We start from the raw sequence: 19,776 nt of genomic DNA, 5'->3' as shown, positions 1-19,776 counted from the left end.
AAGAAATTCAGTAAAGTGGATCAACAATGCCAATATTATTCTTTTGAAAAGAGTAATAAAATTGATAAGACTCTAGTGAGATGATTAAGGCAAAACAGGAGAAAGAACAGATATATATAACAGTAGGAATATCACTATGGGTCTGAGAGCAATTTAAAAAGACAGGAGAACTGCTTTAAGACAACAAATTTGAAAATTGTGAAGCAATGGATAAATTCTTAGAAAAATACAAGTTAAGAAAACTGAATCTAAAAGAAATAGGAAATCTGGCTCATTCTACAACTGTCAAACAAATTGAATCCATAATTTAAAACCTACCCACAATGACTTCTACCAAACATTTAAGGAAATACAATACTAATCTTTCACCAACTTCTCCAAAGAACAGAAAAAGAAGGAAAATTTCCAAATTCATTTAACAGTATCTTGATTTAAAAACCCCTGTCTGTGACATAATGAGAAAAAAATTAAGCAAATCTTACTCAAAAATATAAAAATATTTTTAATTGACACATTTAATAATTTATAAAAAGGGTAAAAAATATAACCAATTTGATGTTTATTCCAGTAATACAAGATTGGTTTAATTTTTTAAATATCCCATTTTAATAAATATGCTATAGTTTTATACAATGATACACATTACAAGAAGCTGGTGAAGGTATACAGAATCATTTTGTACCATCTTTTCAACTTTTCTGTAAATCTAAATTATTCTAAAATACAAAGTTAAAAAATCAGTATGTCACCACATTAGCATGAAGGAGAAAAATATGTGAGTGCTTCAAAAACTTAAGGAAAAACTATTGAATGAAATCCAAAATTCATTCATGATTTTAAAAAACTCATCTAGGAATAGAAAAGGAGAAGGCAATGGCACCCCACTCCAGTACTCTTGCCTGGAAAATCCCATGGATGGAGGAGCCTGGTTGGCTGCAGTCCATGGGGTCGTGAACAGTCGGACACGACTGAGCAACTTCACTTTCATGCATTGGAGAAGGAAATGGCACCCCACTCCAGTGTTCTTGCCTGGAGAATCCCAGGGACTGGGGAGCCTGGTGGGCTGTCATCTATGGGGTCGCACAGAGTCGGACACGACTGAAGTAACTTAGCAGCAATAGCAGCAGCAGGAATAGAAATGTAACTTCCTTTATCTAATGAACATTATCTTTATAAAGTCTAATATCTAATAGCAACTGAAAATGAAATATTGAAAAATTCTCTCTGAAACTGGGAGAAAGGCAAGGGTGCCCGATGTCACCTGTCTGTTACATATTGTACAGGTTGTCCTAGCAAATACAGTTAGGCAAGAAAAGGCTATTCATGCAGAGATTGAAAAGGAGGAAACAGAACTGTCATTATTCATGAGTGCTAGAGCTGCATATGTAAAAAATCTAAATTATCTACAATAAATTAATACAATGTACCAGTGGGTTTTTCAATATTATTAAGCATTAAAAATCCATTAATTTTCTATATACTAGGAACAAATTAGAAAATGAAAAAGTAAATACCAAGAAATATATCTAACAAAAGATGTTCAAGACTTCTCTGCAGAGAAGTTAAAGAACATTAAGAGAAATAACAGAAGGATAAACTATGTTTGTGGACATCTGAATGCTGTAACAATGGCATGCCTGCTAAACTGATCTATGGATTTAAGGTAATCTCAATCAAAATGCCAAAAAATTTGTTGGTAGGATTGAAAAAGTGACTCTTAAAATGTATATAGAAATGAAAAGGACTGATATTATTCTTGAAGAACTTGCATCACTTAGTATAAAGATTTAGTATAAAGCTATATAACTTTCAAAAAAGTATGGTATTGGTCCACATAGAGAGATAGACCAATGGATTAGAATAAAGAGCCTCCTGAGAACCACATCAAGATTCTTTCAGTGCCACTTTAAGAAAACTTTAATGTATGACTGCACTGGGTCTTTGTTGCTGTGCACAGGCTTTCTCTAGTTGCGGCAATTAGGGGCTACTCTAGTTGCAGTGTGCACGCTTCTCGTTTCAGTGGCATCTGCTGTTGCAGAGCACGGGCTCCAGGGTGTATGGGCTTGAGTAGTTGCAGCCTGTGAGCTCAGTAGTTGCAGCTTATGGACTCTAGACTGTGGGCTCAGTAGTTGTGGCACATGGGCTTAGTTGCTCTATGGCACATGGGTCTTCCTAGACCAGGTATTGAACCCAAGTCTCCTGCATTGGTAGGCAGATTCTTAACCAATGGACCACCAGGGAAATCTCAGTGCCACATGTAACTCCAGTTTGCTATTGTAATAGCAAATTGATTTTAACTGACATCTCATGTGTTCAGCCTCACTGCATCTTGCTTTGGACTCACACTGCATACCTGTTTCTTCCTGCCCTAGAACTTGCGTAATGCCAAGGCACACAGCACTCACACTCACACAACCTGCAGGCACAGGGGAGTGAACACTCACGAAACCAGTCTTGGTCAATGGAGAACTCAATGGAGAAATCTTTCTTCCTTTTGTTCCCAGGCAGGTGAGTTGCACTTTGTAAGGTTTCTTAAAAGTATTGAGCGGAAATGATCTATAGCAGTGGCCAGTTTGATTACACATCCTTGAAATGGCTTTCTTTGTTTTCTTATTTCGGTTCCCCAGGCTTGTACTTCTGCTACCTGCAGTTCCCAAATAAACCACCTTGAAGCGAACTGCCTCAGGGCTCTGTTTTCCGGAAAACCCAGATGAAGACAGTGTCCCTACTGAATAACAGGGTAAGTCTGGCTTTTACAATATATGGTGCTGGCACCATTGGATATCCATATAGAAGTAATAAAATTTGACCCCTACTTATACCTCATTTGAAAAAATCAATTTTTTGGTGGATTATAGATCTAAGTGTGAAAGGCAAAACAATAAAACCTTGAAAAGTTAGCATGAGATAATATTTTCATAACCTCAGGGTAAGGAGAAGACTTTTAAAGAGAATACATCACTACTATAAAATAAAATTTGATAAATCTGACTACATAAAAATTAAAAAAGAACATCTGTTCATCAAACAATATCATTAAAACAAGGAAAATACAAGGCACAGAGTAAGAAAATATATTTGCAATGCATATAACTAACAGAAGTTTTGTATTCGGAATATAAAATTAAATCCTATAAATGAGTAAGAAAAAGTCTGGTAGAAAAGTCAGAGACTTGAACAGTCACTTTACCAAAGAAGACATCCAAATGACGACCAGACATATGAAAATGAGTTCATTAGTCATCATGGGAATGCAAACTAAAACCACAAGCCACTGTACACATCCACCAGCCTGGCAAAAAAAATTTTTAACCAACAGTTCCAACTGTCACCACGGATATGGAATAAGGGAAACTCTCAAATTCTGCAGATGGGAGTATAAATTGATGCCACCATAGGAAAATTAAGCACTATCTACTTAAACTGAATATATATATTACCTATGACTTAGTAATTCTACGTCTAGAAAAGTATGTCCATCCAGAAATGCATAGTCATGTGCACCAAAATACTTGGACAAGAATGTTCACAACAGAACAACCCCAAAACATAAGAGCAATAAACTGACCAAATCAATGACTATATTCGCACAACGGAGGGCAGCAATGAAAAGGAAAAAACTGTAGCTACACACAACAGGGATGATTGTCACAAACATGATATAAAAATTCAGTCTTCGGTGTCTGTTCAAATCTGGTTATTTAAAATTCCAAAACAGCCAAAACCATTGTGTTTACAGATACATATTCTGGTGTTAAAACGTAAAGAAAAGAAAATGACTTTCAAAAATCAGAATAATAGTTACCTTTAAGGGAAAGGAGGGAGTTGTTGTTGAGACCAGTCATTTGAGGGACTCATTGGTGCTATCAATGCTATTTCTTGAACTGAATTCTAGTTATACAGATAAGTACATTATAGTAATTCTTTAGTGTCTTCCCTGGTGGCTCAGCAGTAAAGAATCTACCTGCTAATGCAGGAGACACAGGTTTGATCTCCAGGGTCAGGAAGATCCCTGGAGAGGGAAATGGTAACCCACTCCATTATTATTGCCTGAGAAATCCCATGGACAGAGGAGTCTGGAAGACTATAGTCCACGGGGTCACAAAAAGTTGGACGTGACTTAGTAACTAAACAACAACAATAATCCATTAAGCTGTATGTTTTCTCTTCAGTAAATGTGAAGTATTTCACAGAAGAAAACTTTAAAACAAAGAGAGTGAGGCAGCTCAGTCCTATCACATACTGGGTTTTCACCAAATTCTAACACATTATTATTACGAAGAGAAAGTCTAATAAGCAACTGAAAGCTGCGGTATAAGACGTGGAGAGGTTTTAGTCATAAAAATTCCTATCACCATTGCCCACATAACAGAATTTTCCCAATTCCTTTACACACTTGATGGCATTTTTGAGGCCTAGTGGCTCAGAATAGTCAAGTGATTTCCCAGGTCAGAAAGCTACTAAATACCTTTTGCAGGACTTGAACCTAAATGTTGAGTCCACTGTTCTTTCTCCTAACTCCAGCAAGAGGACAGTGAGGAGGGAAAAGAAACTACAGGAAGGGTGATTGGGCAAGTAGAAAGTGCTGGTGTTGGGATTTGTGTACCCAGTCCTAAGAATTGGTGATTGTTTAGGTTTTTATTAGTGTACATTTGTGGATTTGCTTTGTTTTTGCAGAGGACAATCTTGCTAAGACCATTAAACACATTATTAACCAGAGACATACTAATATAGAGGCATTACTGCTGCCGCTGCTAAGTCGCTTCAGTCGTGTCCGACTCTGTGCGACCCCATGGACTGCAGCCTACCAGGCTTCTCCGTCCATGGGATTCTCCAGGCAAGAACACTGGAGTGGGTTGCTGTTTCCTTCTCCAATGCAGGAAAGTGAAAAGTGAGAGTAAAGTCGCTCAGTTGTGTCTGACTTTTAGCGACCCCATGGACTGCAGCCAACCAGGCTCCTCCATCCATGGGATTTTCCAGGCAAGAGCACTGGAGTGAGGTGCCATTGCCTTCTCCAGTAGAGTCATTAGTTTCATGTAAAAATCTCCTGGTCAATATGGGAAGAAAGCAAAATGGGAAGAAAGGCTATGGTCACTTGCCACAAGAGAAGTTTTCCCTCTGGGTTCTGGGTGCTTGAACCTGGGTTATTACTAGGGTGAGGTCAGGTTGAAGTCTCAGCTTCTGTTTAACTCTTTTAATGACACCTACTGCTGCAATAATAATCACCCTCTAAAGTTTTGTGTGCTGAAACTCACTCTCTTTGAGACTTCTTAAGAAACTGTTATATCTTACCTATGAATAAATTACCCACCAAGAATGCACTTCAGTCTTGGAATAATGTGATATGCCTCGACCCCATTAAACTACATCAATGTAACTACACAAATGCTAATTGTAATACTCTGTTATTTGCACACAGAATCAAGGGGCAATGTCCTGCCTTAAGAGTTTAATGGCTCTAAAGCAGCAAGAAGCAGACTTTGTTATCCCTCTCTGGCTCTTCAGCAGCTGGTGGCCTCTGTAGGAAAATGCAAATGCAGAGGCATAGTAGTTGAACCTTGGGTATGTTTGCATTTACACCTGCTGATTAAATCAAAGGAAAAAGCTCTGCTTCCCAACTGAAAATCTTCTAACCTGGAAGCCCAGTTCAAGCAGAAGCCAAGAACATATTGTACAGGTCACCTGATGCATTGCTATCCAACAAACATATAAAATGAGCCAAAAATGAAAGCAACATATATAATTTTAAATTTTCTAGTATTTTAAAAAGCTAAATAAGTGAAATTAATTTTAATGATTTATTTAGCCTATTGTAACTAAAAGATTATTATTTCAATATATAATCGATATTTTCAAAGTTGAATATTTTAATTGCTATTTTCATATGAAATCTTCAAATCTGATGTGTTATTTTAGACTTATAACTGTAGGGGAGGAAAAATCCTTTTCCTCTTCCCTCTTAGGTCAAGTTAACTGGGAACTACAAATTAAACTGACAAACTATATGCTAACGGGAGAAAGGCATACAAGTTTTGTTTGGTGCTAACATTTAAATTTTTACACGTGCAGAGGCTTTTGCAGAAAAGACATGAAGACCAAAAGAGGTGGTGAGACTTAGGGTCTTATGACCATTTTAACAAAAGATTGTAAATGTGGTGAAGTGATTAGACTTAAGGAGTATAGGCTTCTAGAGGAAGTAAAGTTGTGGAGAGATAAATACATGGTGGAAACTAACTGAAGATAGGGGTTATTTTAGTAAGGTTTGTTTGCACAGACTCATCTCCATGCCAACTTTCTGTCTTCAGTGATAATGTTTGGTTTCTTCCTCCCAGGTATAGAAGAGAGGAGGAGGAACACCTTCACAAAGGGAAATTTATGCCTTGGCAGGTTACATAAACCCTCTAACCATTAGTCGTCTTATCTGTAAAATGAGGATAGCAACAGTATCTACTGCTCAGGGATTCTAAGCATTAGATGAGATAAGGCATAAAAAATGATCAGCACAGTGGTTTTTTTGAATGCCTTGATCGAGAATGGTTAGCTCTATCTTCATTATAAGTGAATCTGTAACAGTGTACAAAGCATTTCTTTTGCATGATTTTCATGAGATTACACTAAGGAAACCGAGGGTCATTATTTCTACTGTACAGATAAGGAAACCACGCCCAGGAACTGGTCCAGAGTTAACAGGGCAATATGCCGCAAAGCGTGGCTCAGAGTCAAGTCTTTGAAGGCGTGTTCATTGCTACTTTCACTAAAGTGCATTTGCTGTGGCAGGAAATGCGTTTGCCTGGTTTTAATCTTGTCACTTACTGGGAAAGGAATCTTCCCAGTGGCAAAATATTGAGCAGAAGAAGCTGGAGAATCTTACTTTTCATGACAAACAATCAGCATTTACAGAGCACCTGGAAGGTGCAAGGCCTTTTACACCAGGAAGATATGCTTTTCTTTGCTCTCTTAGCGAAACTCAGAACAGGTCTTTGTGAAATTTGTCCTCAGATTAGACACTCAAATGTACAAGCCCTTACAGTGAAGCCATCGGTTCACCCTGGGTGAACTATCATGAGGTGAATTAGAGAGTCTGAACAGTTCTTCAGGCGATGTGGCTCTGGTGCCTAAAGTAGTATAGCGTATGCCAGGTTGGAGGAGACGGTGGAACGCTCTTCTGGAATTTCATTTTCAAGTTGAAGTCTAAATTCTTTGTTTCACTCTCTGAACTTGTCAAAGCACACAGCCTTAGTGTCTTTTGCAGAGTAAGGTCATATTCTGCCTTTCAATAGAGCCAAGAAACATTTCAGGGCAAGTTTAAGTCAGAAAAATCATGCCAGGAAATATTCCCCCAAATATGAGGAAACTATAAAAAACTGTAGGTCCTGTTCAAAAGGACTTAAGAACTGCCATTATCAATGCCACCTTTTCTTATTTTCCTTTCTTAGGAATATTCTGTAATTAAATGGATAATATGGATTATTATCAATCACAATCAGTTCCCAGAAGACACATAACTATAATAATCTAAAAATATGGAATTTATAGCATGTAATTCAAATTTTAATATAGTACTCTTTTAAAACTTGTGTACATATAATACATATACATATATATTACATGTAATATGTAATGACCTAGCAAAAATACAGATTCTGTTGGGGCACATATTTTAAGTAGGTGTACTACTGAGTGGAAAAAAGTTGATTTCAAAATGGCTTTTTCCATGTTACCTAATTTCTGTAAAACAACAACTACATACAAACATCAATTTTATCTCTGTCTATCTATCTGGAAAAGATGACACCAAAATGCTAACAGTATCCCTCTGGGAGGGGATACTGGAGGGGGGGCAGATTTTTTTTCATACAACTTTATATTCTAACTTGAACAATAAACATGTATTATTTGTAGTATATTTTGCAAACTATTGAAAAAGAACAACTCAGAAGCATTTTGGACACTTGGTGACTTATAGGTAGCCAGCTCCCTCAGGGAAAGTAAAGACTCCATGAAAACCCTTGATGAAGCACATCTCTGGGAGAAAAAAAATCTATGCACGTGTGCAGATGTCCATCTTCAGCAAGCCTCTCAGAAGAAACAAATAGGCTAACTGGGGACTGCTGGCAAGCTATTCACTAACCAGGAATTCATTCAGGTAAGCCTCTCTGACGTTGTCCCCATGACCCACATCGAAATTGTGTTTCAGCCTAGTTAAGTCACATGGGAACATTTCCTCACCAGTATAACGATAATAAGATGTAACTGTTCACAGGCTATGTGAAGATGAGATAAGATACCATGAGTGAGATGTCTAGCCCAATACCTGGAAGAGAGCGGAGGTGCTTAATGAATAGGAGCTGTCTGCAGCCGGGCCCAAAGTTGCCGTCTTATCCCCAGGGGAGAGGGCAGGAAAAGCCAATACCCCCAAATTCCCTCTCCCTGTAAACAGACAAAATGACTTTGAAACCTCTACTAGCTTGAAAGTCTCAAATGCAGCCTGTGAGCCTGGAGATTCTGTTAGAATCCCAAAGACTATAAACAAGCAAAAGAAAAATCATTTAGAAAAACTAACTTATTCTTAGCTGTAAAGTTCAAGAGCTAGAAAGCTGAATTTATTCTGTTCACAGGGAGAAAATTAACATTTTGATAACACGTTTAGAAACAAGCACTAAAAACAGATAATACAAATCCACTCAGGAGAAAGTAAGTGTCATAGAAGAAAATTCTACATAATAATAACAATAACTTGGCTTGGAAAAACTAATGTAACCAAATTCACATAAGTAGAAAGTGGCAACACTGGGATTTGAAGTGAGTTTGATTCCATCATCTTCCTTTTCTTATTATAGCCATAAAATCCTGAGATTTGAAATAAATGTTAGAAGCCGAGTCAGTTTCTTCATTCTTAAAATGGTATTAATAATAGCAGACCAAGGAATTGTGTTTCAGTTTGTAACTTATCTGCTAAAATATAATTAAGGTCACTAGATTTAGGAAATAAAAATACCACGTGTCCCATAAATTTGAATTTTGATGAACAAAGAATTTTTTAATATTAGAGTATGGATATACTTGGGCTTCCAAGGTGATGCTAGTGGTAAAGAACCCATCTGCCAATGCAGGAAACTTAAGAGACATGAGACATGCGTTTGACCCCTGGGTCAGGAAGATCTTCTGGAGGAGAACGTGGCAATCCACTCCAGTATTCTTGCCTAGAGAATCCCATGGACAGAGGAGCCTGGTGGGCCACAGTCCATAGGCTCATGAAGAGTTGGACACAACTGAAGCAACTTAGCACACGCACACACACACACACACACACAGATATACTTACACTAAAAATAATTCGCCAGTTTCCTGAAATTTAAATTTAATGTGGTGTCTTGTATTTTATCTGACAACCCTAAATATGATGTCAGCCTAGCATCTACCTATGATCTAACCAAGAGAACAGATTTCCTTGAAATGTTGAAAGGTGTAATTCAAGGCAAAGGAATGACATTTTATAGTTTTAAAATCATAAAGAATCTGTGAAACACTTTACACTTGACTAATAACCTCCTTTGATTCTAGTCCTCCCAAACTGACACTCAAAGAAATTATGCCACTTGCTCAATGTCATACAGCTAGTAAGTTAAAAAAAAAAAAAACCTGACATTTAAATTTGGATAATCTAAAGCTGCTGCTACTTTTGCTAATAATGGTAAGTGCAACTGTAATTTATTAAGTGCTTCCAATATTGCCTATTGGGTGTTGTGGTTAGACTTCATAGATCATGTCTCCCTTTATGTGAGGATAAATTTCTGCACCGAAAAGGTTCTCACTGAAGGCTGTTTAGAATCTTCCTTCCCCCCAAATTCACCCCTAATTCCAAAATGATAATGAGTAACTAAATTGAATAGTAGCACATTCTATATAATCTAATACAAACGACAAATTCTAGGGAAATTACTTGCAAAACCATCATCTATTAATATTTACATATTTGCCTCTTCTCTTAAAAGGCTCTGGGACACTTAGAAACAGGTGGTATGCCTTGGTTTCCACTGGGAAAATGAATTCAGTAAGAGTCAAGAGTGTGAGGTCAGGTCCCAACTCTGCACCCTGCTAGGGACAGAATTCAGTGAAGTCATTTCCTCCCTGAACTCAGTTTCTGCATCTGTAAAATGACTAGAACAACATTTCCCAGGAGAATGGATTCTCAGAATCCATAGGATATTTCCAGGTGGTATGAAGAAGAAAAAAAGTCCATTTATATAGTTAACTAAATTTGGGAAATGCTGGATTAAGAGAAAGCAAAATAGATTTTTTTATTCTTTTATTACAGAATTTTCATTCTTTGAAGTTCAAATACGCTTTCTTTTCTCATCTTTAAAAGGTTTTAATAGTGCCTTCCCCAGATTCAGTTCAGTTCTGTTGCTCATGTGGTTCTGACTCTTTGTGACCCCATGGACCGCAACACACCAGGCCTCCCTGTCCATCACCAACTCCTGGATTCCACCCAAACTCATTTCCACTGAGTCGGTGATGCCATCCAACCATCTCATCCCCTGCCGTCCCCTTCTCCTCTTGCCCTCAATCTTTCCCAGCATCAGGGTCTTGTCAAATGAGTCAGCTCTTCACATCAGGTGGCCAAAGTTTTGGAGTTTCAGCTTCAACATCAGTCCTTCCAATGAACACCCAGGACTGGTCTCCTTTAAGATGGACTTGTTGGATCTCCTTGCTGTCCAAGGGACTCTAAGAGTCTTATCCAACACCACAGTGCAAAAGCATCAATTCTTCGGTGCTCAACTTTCTTTATAGTCCAACTCTCACATCCATACATGACTACTGGAAAAACCATAGTCTTGACTAGACGGACCTTTGTTGACAAAGTAATGTCTCTGCTTTTGAATATGCTGTCTAGGTTGGTCATAACTTTCCTTCCAAGGAGTAAGAGTCTTAATTTCATGGCCACAGTCACCATCTGGAGTGATTTTGGACCCCCCCAAAAAATAAAGTCAGCCACTGTTTCTATTGTTTCTCATCTATTTGCCATGAAGTGATGGGACTGGATGCCATGATCTTTAAATAGATGTTACCTTCCATTATTATGGCTGTCATTGCCATTATTATTACTAATCTGAAGACTAGATTGATAAAGAATATAGCATCCTCCAAACTTGGACTCTAGACTTGATTGACTGACGGAGTATCTCACCGAGGGCTAACATTTCTCATTATACCATCTGAGAAATCCTGATCAGAAGGACCCTAAAGCCCCTTTCGTCTCTGACATCCTGACTCCACAGTGAAGTAAACTCCTAAACACAGCCTGCTCTACCCAGAGCAAGAGCACTAAGACTCATAATAAGTACAAAATGAAACGTATTGAATGAACAAACAAACAAATGAAATTTTTTAAGTTGAGAGCCCACATATTTTATCCAGTTCTGAGGCCCAGATTGCAGCCCAAACTCCCAGCTAAAAGCACTTTTGAGTCTGTGGTTCTTATGTTCGAAAAGGGACATATGAACTTCAATATATCCACAAATGCTCAATGCCATACCCTCCCAGGCTAATTTGCTCATAATCATCCAAGCCATTAGCTGTTTCATTCATTCACTCATTATTCATTCATTCAGCAAATATCTATAAAAGTTCCCCTATGTTCCATGCATTGTTCTAGCAATGAGGATATTACGAAGATGAATCATTCATAGAGCAGACCTTCACAGTAATTAGAGTCTCCTTGAGGAGAAAAAAAAATACGCACAGTAATGGTCATTTAAGGTGAGTCATGCTGAGCGGCAGGAGTTTGAAGCAGTAGTGGATTATAGTCAGCTTTGAGAAGCAGGACAGTCTTCCGGAGAAAAGCATATGGCATTAAAATGAACTTAAAGACACAGAAGTAGACTCACAGACATAGAAAACAAATGTTTGGTCACCAAAGGGGAAGTAAGGGATAGTGATAAATTAGGAGTATGGGATTAACAGACAAATACTACCATATATAAAATTAAAAACAAAGACTTATAGTATAGCACTGTATAGCACAGAGAACTATACCCAATTTTTTGTAATAATCTATAATGGAAGAGAATCTAAAAACGAATATAGATATATTTACGTAAATAATATATATGTAACTAAATAACTTTGCATACAGCTGAAACTAACATAACATTGTAAATCAACTATAATTCAATTTAAAAAAAAAGAAAAGAAAACCACATTACTTGCATGAGGACATTCAAGACTTAAAAATAAAATTTGACCTTGAAGGATATGGGCGTGTGAACCTTTTAGGCAGAAGGAGCTCCTGGGCCAAGAATTCTACATCATACCAACAGTGTAAATCATATCATGTGACCAATCACATGTCAGGGCCAAACAGCGTGCGAAGCCTAGAACGACAGCCCAGGTCTGCTACATGCTGGTCATTTGGATAAAGCAGCTAGCCTTTCTATTGTCCTTATCATTTCTAAACTGTGAATATTACTGTGAGACGAGCAAGCAATAGTAATAAAATGTATTTAGCACTTGCAAAATGCCAAGCACTATTTTAAGCCCTTTGTACGTATTGGCTCCTTTAATCTCCACAACAAGCACATTTCTCAGGTGAAGCAATTTGACCAAGGTCAAAAAGAAATGAGTATTGAGCCTAGGTTTTTCCTAATTCTTGCTGGCTACAGACCCAAGGCAAACCCTAATCATTAATATTATTATCTCCATTTCACCAGTGAAGAAACTTAGCAAAGTTGAGAAACTGGCTGGCTTGAAGTCACACAGCTGATAAAGGACAGAGCTGAGGTCCAAACTCAAGCCTGTCTGTGCTCTTGGAGTCCATGCATGCTCTTAAAACACCAAACCAGTAGCAAAGGTGTATAAGATAACTTATGATATTCCAGGCACGGTTCTAATCATTTACATAGATTAACTAATTTATTCCTTACAATGATCCCGGGAGGCATGTATCAGTGAGAAAAGTGAACTAGAAAGGCATCAGGTAATTTATGGAGGTCCACATAGCTTCAGATTGGTGCATCTGAAAACTGGACTCAAGCTGTCAAGCTTCTGAGTCTGGGTACATGCTCTATAAAAAAGGGAGGGGTATGGAATTTTCTGGTGGTTCAGTGGCTAAGACTCCATGCTCCCAAAGCAGGAGACCCAGGTTCAATCTCTGGTCAAGGAACTAGATCCCAGATGCCACAACTAAGATCAAAGATCCTGTGTGCCGCACCTAATATCTGGTACTGCCAAATAAATAATTTTTTTTTCTAAGTGGAGGAGGAAATGAAGGCATTTTGGAAGTTCAGAAACCCTTTCCCCTCACTCAGAAGACACTTTAAATGATCTAACTTTCAAGGTTAGCATGTCTAAAATACAAAGCGCACTCTTGGGAGTCACTTCTTTTCTGATTTGGATCATTCATATTTTCATTGCGTGAACTGAATAGGAGTTGGGGAAGGATTTCATCAAATGAATGATGTGGAATTTTCCATACATTCAAATTGATTTTGTCTATATATACCCTTATAGAACACAGTTTAAATGTTTAAAATAGGAACATGCACCCAAGCATATAGTTGTGTTTCTGCACACACACTATATGGGAAGAAGTGGAGGTAGGTGTTAAAAATACGATAACTGAGTTAAAAGATACAACTTAAAATTAGAAAAGATTAAAATTTCCAAAGCTTAAATGAAAGGACTCCTATGGAGCCTTTTTATTTCTACCGTTTTGTGTTCTGTAACCTTCTTTTTAATGGTAGCTATCATCTCAACTGTGATGGGCATTTTCTTAAGCTAGAAATGATCATTAGCTCTTAGAATTACAAAATGCCAATAATTGTCTGATAATCTGTCTCAGTTAAGCTATTTCCTGCTGCTCTCTTTCCCTTGTGTTTATTCAGAGTGTGAAAAATACTTAGCAGGTGGACTTTCTGTTGAAAACTGAAGGAAAGATGTATTTCTGCTAATCGCTTTGTGCAAGGGTTGGTTAAGAAATAAGAGCTAGTGTTAAACAACAAGATAAATGTGCAGTTAAGGACAACTGTGTAGGAATTAAATAGCAGGAAAATATTACAGTGAGTCTAAGCTAATAGCATGAAAATAAAAACTTTCTATTCTAGAGGCAATCTCCTGCTTCCTTATTTTATGTCTTGTGTCTTTTTCAATTAGTTTTACGTCATGGAGAAGGACATGGCAACCCACTCCAGTACTCTTGCCTGGAAAATCCCATGGGTGGAGGGGCCTGGTAGGCTACAGTCCATGGGGTCAAGAAGAGTTGGACATGATTGAGTGACTTCACTTTCACTTTTCACTTTCACTTTTCACTTTCATGCATTGGAGAAGGAAATGGCAACCCACTCCAGTATTCTTGCCTAGAGAATCCCAGGGACAGAGCAGACTGGTGGGCTGCCGTCTATGGGGTGGCACAGAGTCGGACATGACTGAAGCAACTTAGCAGCAGCATGGGGAAACAAAAAAAAATCTATCTTTCACTTTCATTTGAAACTACAAACGGGGAAGTTATTGGTAGAAATAAATAGGTCATTTTAAAAGTAATTATGTATATTGTACATTGCATGTTACATATTGTAAAGTATTAATTTATGCCAATTTAATAATATTAAGATGGACGTGAGTTTGAGTGAACTCCAGGAGTTGGTGATGGACAGGGAGGCCTGGCGTGCTGTGATTCATGGGGTCGCAAAGAGTCGGACACGACTGAGCGACTGAATTGAACTGAACTGAACCGTTCCTGAGAATGACTATGTACCAGGCAGTGGGTTGACTTCATGTGCATTAGCTCATTCAAGCCTCACAAAGTATAAAAAGGAGCGGCATTAGTCAATGAGGAAACCATGGCTTCGAGAGGCAATGTCACTTATCAAAGGTCATACAGAGAATGAGTGGTGACACAGGATTCCAGCCCATGACATCTGATGCAAAACTTGTTCTTTTAATGGCCATACTGCATGCCAGTTTCACCTGTTCTACTTTCTCCGGGCTTGAACAATTTACTTGAAACAGCAGAGAAACCTGATAATGGCTAAGTTATATCTGATAGTTGCATAAAGTGGTGCTTCTCAAACTTGAAGTGCCGGAACAGAGAGAAGTGCCTGGAGCTATGAAGCTACAGGGTTTAAAATGATGTCACTTCCTGGAATGTTAAAGTTAGTCAGTGGGTAATTAAAAACAGTATTTTTACATTGAAACACATATTATGGTATAGAATTCACACAATATCTAAAGGTAAAATATGATAAGAATTTAAAGAAATCTTGGGGTCAGCCGTACCTCCCAGAAGGGCTAAGCCCACACCCAAACCTGATTGCTCCTTCTCATGTCACCATCACATCTCAGCCAGCCCAGCATCCCTCTTTCTTCAGATGACAGCATCAAGATTGTCCTCTTATGGAACCGCTCATACATGCTCATTCTTGGTGACTCGGTGCTTGACCCCATGCCCAGCTCTAACAAAAGCCTGTGATCTAGGTTTGACCTGCGGGACCCAACTATAAGTAACTGGGAAAGAGAAATCCTGGTGGTTCAGCTAGTAAAGAATCCACCTACAATGCGGGAGACATGGGTTTGATCCTGGGTTGGGAAGATCCCCTGGAGAAGGGAAAAGCTACCCACTCCAGTATTCTAGCCTGGAGAACTCCACAGACTATATAGTCCACGGGGTCGCAAAGACGACGACTGGAGAACTTTCACACACACACACTCGGGCTGGGAGGGTGCTAGCCTGGAGCTCCTCTGAACCATCTGCCCAGGACCTGAGCACAGCTTGCTGAGAATGATGCCAGCATGGAGCAAATCAGAGGCAAGAGACAGAGCAAGACCACATCCTGCTGAAATCGTCTGAACCCTGGCCATGCTTGAGGCAAAATCCTGAACTCATTAGCTATGAAAACAGATAAACTCTTTAGAGGCAAGTGCTCTGCCACTTGCCAACCAAAATTATCCTAAGACAAGGTCTGTCAATCCCTTTGATCTTTATGGAAACTCACATATCAAAACTGTTGACCGTAAGGTGGAGGAAAAATTTCATAGCTGGTGGTGGTGTTTCTACAACTAGTTCATCTGTGCATCATGGGAGAGGAAGGATCAGAACCTCAGAAAAAGGAGAGGCTCATGGAAATGAATCACCAGGACCTCCTCTTACACAAGTACATAAATCAAGTAATGAAATAAAAATTATACATCAAGAAAATGGGCAGGATTCCCAGAATAAATAACTCTTTCTGTTCCCATCATAAGGCAATGGTGGCCATGCCTGGATAGGAGTGACCTACACAATGAGACAAAGATAATAAATGTGACTAAGAAAATCATTCTCCATTTTAGCAAAAAGAGAGAATTTAAGAATGATGCATACACACACACATATATATGTATTTATATCCAACTGTTCTATTCTTCAAAGGACCTGAGTTTAAAATTAACTACAATTTTAATTGTTGGGTCTTTTAACTTTGAAACTCATTACATTTTAGCTCTGTAATAGAAGAGTTGTTTCAAAGGAAGACCAATGTCAAAGAAAGCTGAAATTTCTGAGGTCTAGTCTCAGCCCTGTTCATTACTGCTCTGTGGTATTCGGAAAGTTCATTGGCCTCTTTGACCTTGAAGGAATCCCCAAGTTTGGCCCAAACATAATGATGCTTCCTTCCCAAAAGTCGACACACACTCATCACCTTTGGAGACTAGTCTCCCTTTTGCCGGAAAAGGCAATGGCACCCCACTCCAGTACTCTTGCCTGGCAAATCCCATTGACGGAGGAGCCTGGTAGGCTGCAGTCCATGGGGTCACTAGGAGTCAGACATGGCTGAGCAACTTCACTTTCACTTTTCACTTTTATGCATTGGAGAAGGAAATGGCAACCCACTCCAGTGTTCTTGTCTGGAGAATCCCAGCAATGGGGGAGCCTGATGGGCTGCCGTCTATGGGGTCGCACAGAGTCGGACACGACTGAAACGGCTTAGCAGCAGCAGCAGCTGCCTTTTGCCCTGCCTGAGTCCAACCAGTTACCTCCATGCTGACTGTCCCACCTGCACCTGTCCCAATCTTGGCTATTGGGACATCTATTTCAGCATCTATTTTAAGATTTACCTACCCTGGAAAGTCCTCTTTACTGTTACAGTGTACATATCTCTTCCTTCTGAGTTTTCATATCATAGAGGATCACAGAGGATGTCTACAATTTCATCTCATTGAATCCCATCTTCTTCCCATCAAACTTTCATTTCTGTACACTCAAATGCCTGCAGGAGTGGGGCTGGCTGATATTCATATTCATATAAATGCCTGAGTAGTATGGGGTGTAAGAAAATGGGGTGAAGTATATAACTGAAAGTAACACTTGCCTAGCTAGCATGATTTCTAAAATATTACACATACATAATAGCCAAACCAAATGCACATGCAACCATGTCAGACCAATGGACCACCACTGTACACACTGCCTCATATCATCTCAGCCATGACATCATCAAGAATCCTAACTGAAAATTGACATGTGATGCACACTATTCCCTATTCCATGTTATTTCAGCTGTATTAGAAATCCTTTGGGCTTCCCTGGTAGCTCAGACGGTAAAGAATCTGCCTGCAATGCAGGAGACCTGGGTTCAATCCCTGGGTCTGGAAGATGCCCTGGAGAAGGAAATGGTACCAACTCCAGTATTCTTGCCTAGGAAATCCATGAACAGAGAAGACTGGTGGGCTACAGTCCATGGGATTACAGAGTTGGACACGACTGAGTGACTAACACTTTCACTTCACTTTCAGAAATCATTTAAGAATCAACTAATACCAGAGTCTTTGCTGATTTGGAAGCACTCAACTATCTCCAATCTCTTGTATTGTTTCATAATTATTTTAAATGCATGCTTGGTCTTATTCCTCAAATATAAGCTCCTTGAGATCAGGATGCAAGCCATTGTATGGCATACAAGGTTAAATGATAGACTGCTTTTCTTCACTTGACTCATGTACTCTGTACCCTGACCATGAGAATATCTCATTTGAAGAGACTTTCTTTGGAGGCCTATTTTTAAAAATGAAAAATGAAGTAGTGAAGCAATTAAATCCAAATTGCTCACCCACAAGATGTGGGAGAGGCTCTCTCATTTCACCCAGAAATGTTGATTGTGGTATGATTTTTTTGTTTTGGTATCTCCGCAAAGTGAAAATTCCTCAAGCATTCATCACCCAGCAATTACATATAAATGTCGCAATTAAGTTTCTCTTTTTCCAAGCTGGTGTCAGAAAAAAAAATAAAATAAAATAAACCACATTAAATCCACTTAGGCATGGCAGGTTAAAAAAAAAAAAAAAAAAACACACACTTTAATGGGCCAAAATTATGTCAGTAATCCTCAGCTTCTGTTGGAGAGGAGAGGAATCATGATCATGGTTATTAGACTAGTGGCCTTAACATTTCATGATCAAGGTGCTTTCCTCTACAATGTCAGTCAGCTTAGGCCTGCTGTCTCTTGTTGCTGTTGTATAGTTGCTCAGTTGTGTCTGACTCTTTTGTAACCCCATGGACTATAGCCCGCCAGGCTCCACTGTCCAGGCAAGAATACTGGAGTGGGTTGCCATTTCCTTCTCCAGGAGATCTTCCTGAGCCAAGGATCGAACCTTCTGTCTATCTCTCTTTTTAATTGAAGAATAGTTGCTTTACGATATTGTGTTGGTTTCTGCCATACATCAACATGAATCAGCCATATGTCCCCTCCCTTGAACCTGCCTCCCCTCCCACCTTATCCCACGTCTCTATGTTGTCACAGAGTCCCAGTTTGAGTTCCCTGAGTCATACAGCAAATTCCCACTTGCTAGACACGACTGAAGCGACTTAGCAGCAGCAGCAGCAGCAGTGTATATGTTCTCATGCTACCTTTCCATTCATCCCACTCTCTCCTGCCCCACCCCCCATATCCACAAGAGTGAGGCTCATTTAAGTCAAAGCAGCCACCCCATGCCAAGGATGCAGCATCCTCAGCAAGTGACCAATGAAGAGATCATGCTTACTCTCTGTTGCTAAAATGGAATGAAGGAACTTTTTAGGGCTTTGCAAACTGCTTTAAAGAAAAAAAGCCTGTATTCATGCCCAGAATAGAGCTGATACTTCAGTATTGATCTGCAAATACATGTTGCATAAGTGAATTATCTCCTTACTTTGTTAGGATTTATATTTGGTAGTTCAGAAGGAAAACAGACATAGGGTATGTAGAAATTGATAATCAAATGACATTATTTTACTGTGGAATGGAAAGGAGACTTGCCATTGCTTTTTTAAAAAGTTATGTATACACGTATTTTTTTCAATGAGTTTTCTCAATAAGAATGAAAATTTCCCTAGAATATCTTATCTCTTGTGCGCATGACCTCATTAACATCAAGAAATTATGCTCAGGGAAAAAATATTGACATATTTAGGCTACTTATGATAATAACAATAACAGTATTTACAGAGTACTTATGTTCAAAGAACTTTGCTTTCATTTTTATGATTAATCCCTCTAACAATCATTTGAAATAACTAATATTATCCTCTGTTTTACACTAAGAAAAATGAGATGCAGATTAATTATATTAACCACAGGATATAATTACTAGATAGTAGCATTGGGATATGAAACCCAAGGCAATGTAAGATCAAAGATAGCAAATATAAACATTCTATTATTTATTTTAAAATCCCACCTTTACTGCATCAGCTGGTGTTCCAGTGACTTGCTTTCTCCAGATACTTGTGTTCTTAAAGAGGCAACTACGTTAAATTCGCAAATT

Source organism: Bos indicus, chromosome 7 (genome assembly GCF_029378745.1).
Source record: "Bos indicus isolate NIAB-ARS_2022 breed Sahiwal x Tharparkar chromosome 7, NIAB-ARS_B.indTharparkar_mat_pri_1.0, whole genome shotgun sequence".
Lineage (NCBI taxonomy): Eukaryota > Metazoa > Chordata > Mammalia > Artiodactyla > Bovidae > Bos > Bos indicus.
This window is presented reverse-complemented; position numbering follows the sequence as displayed.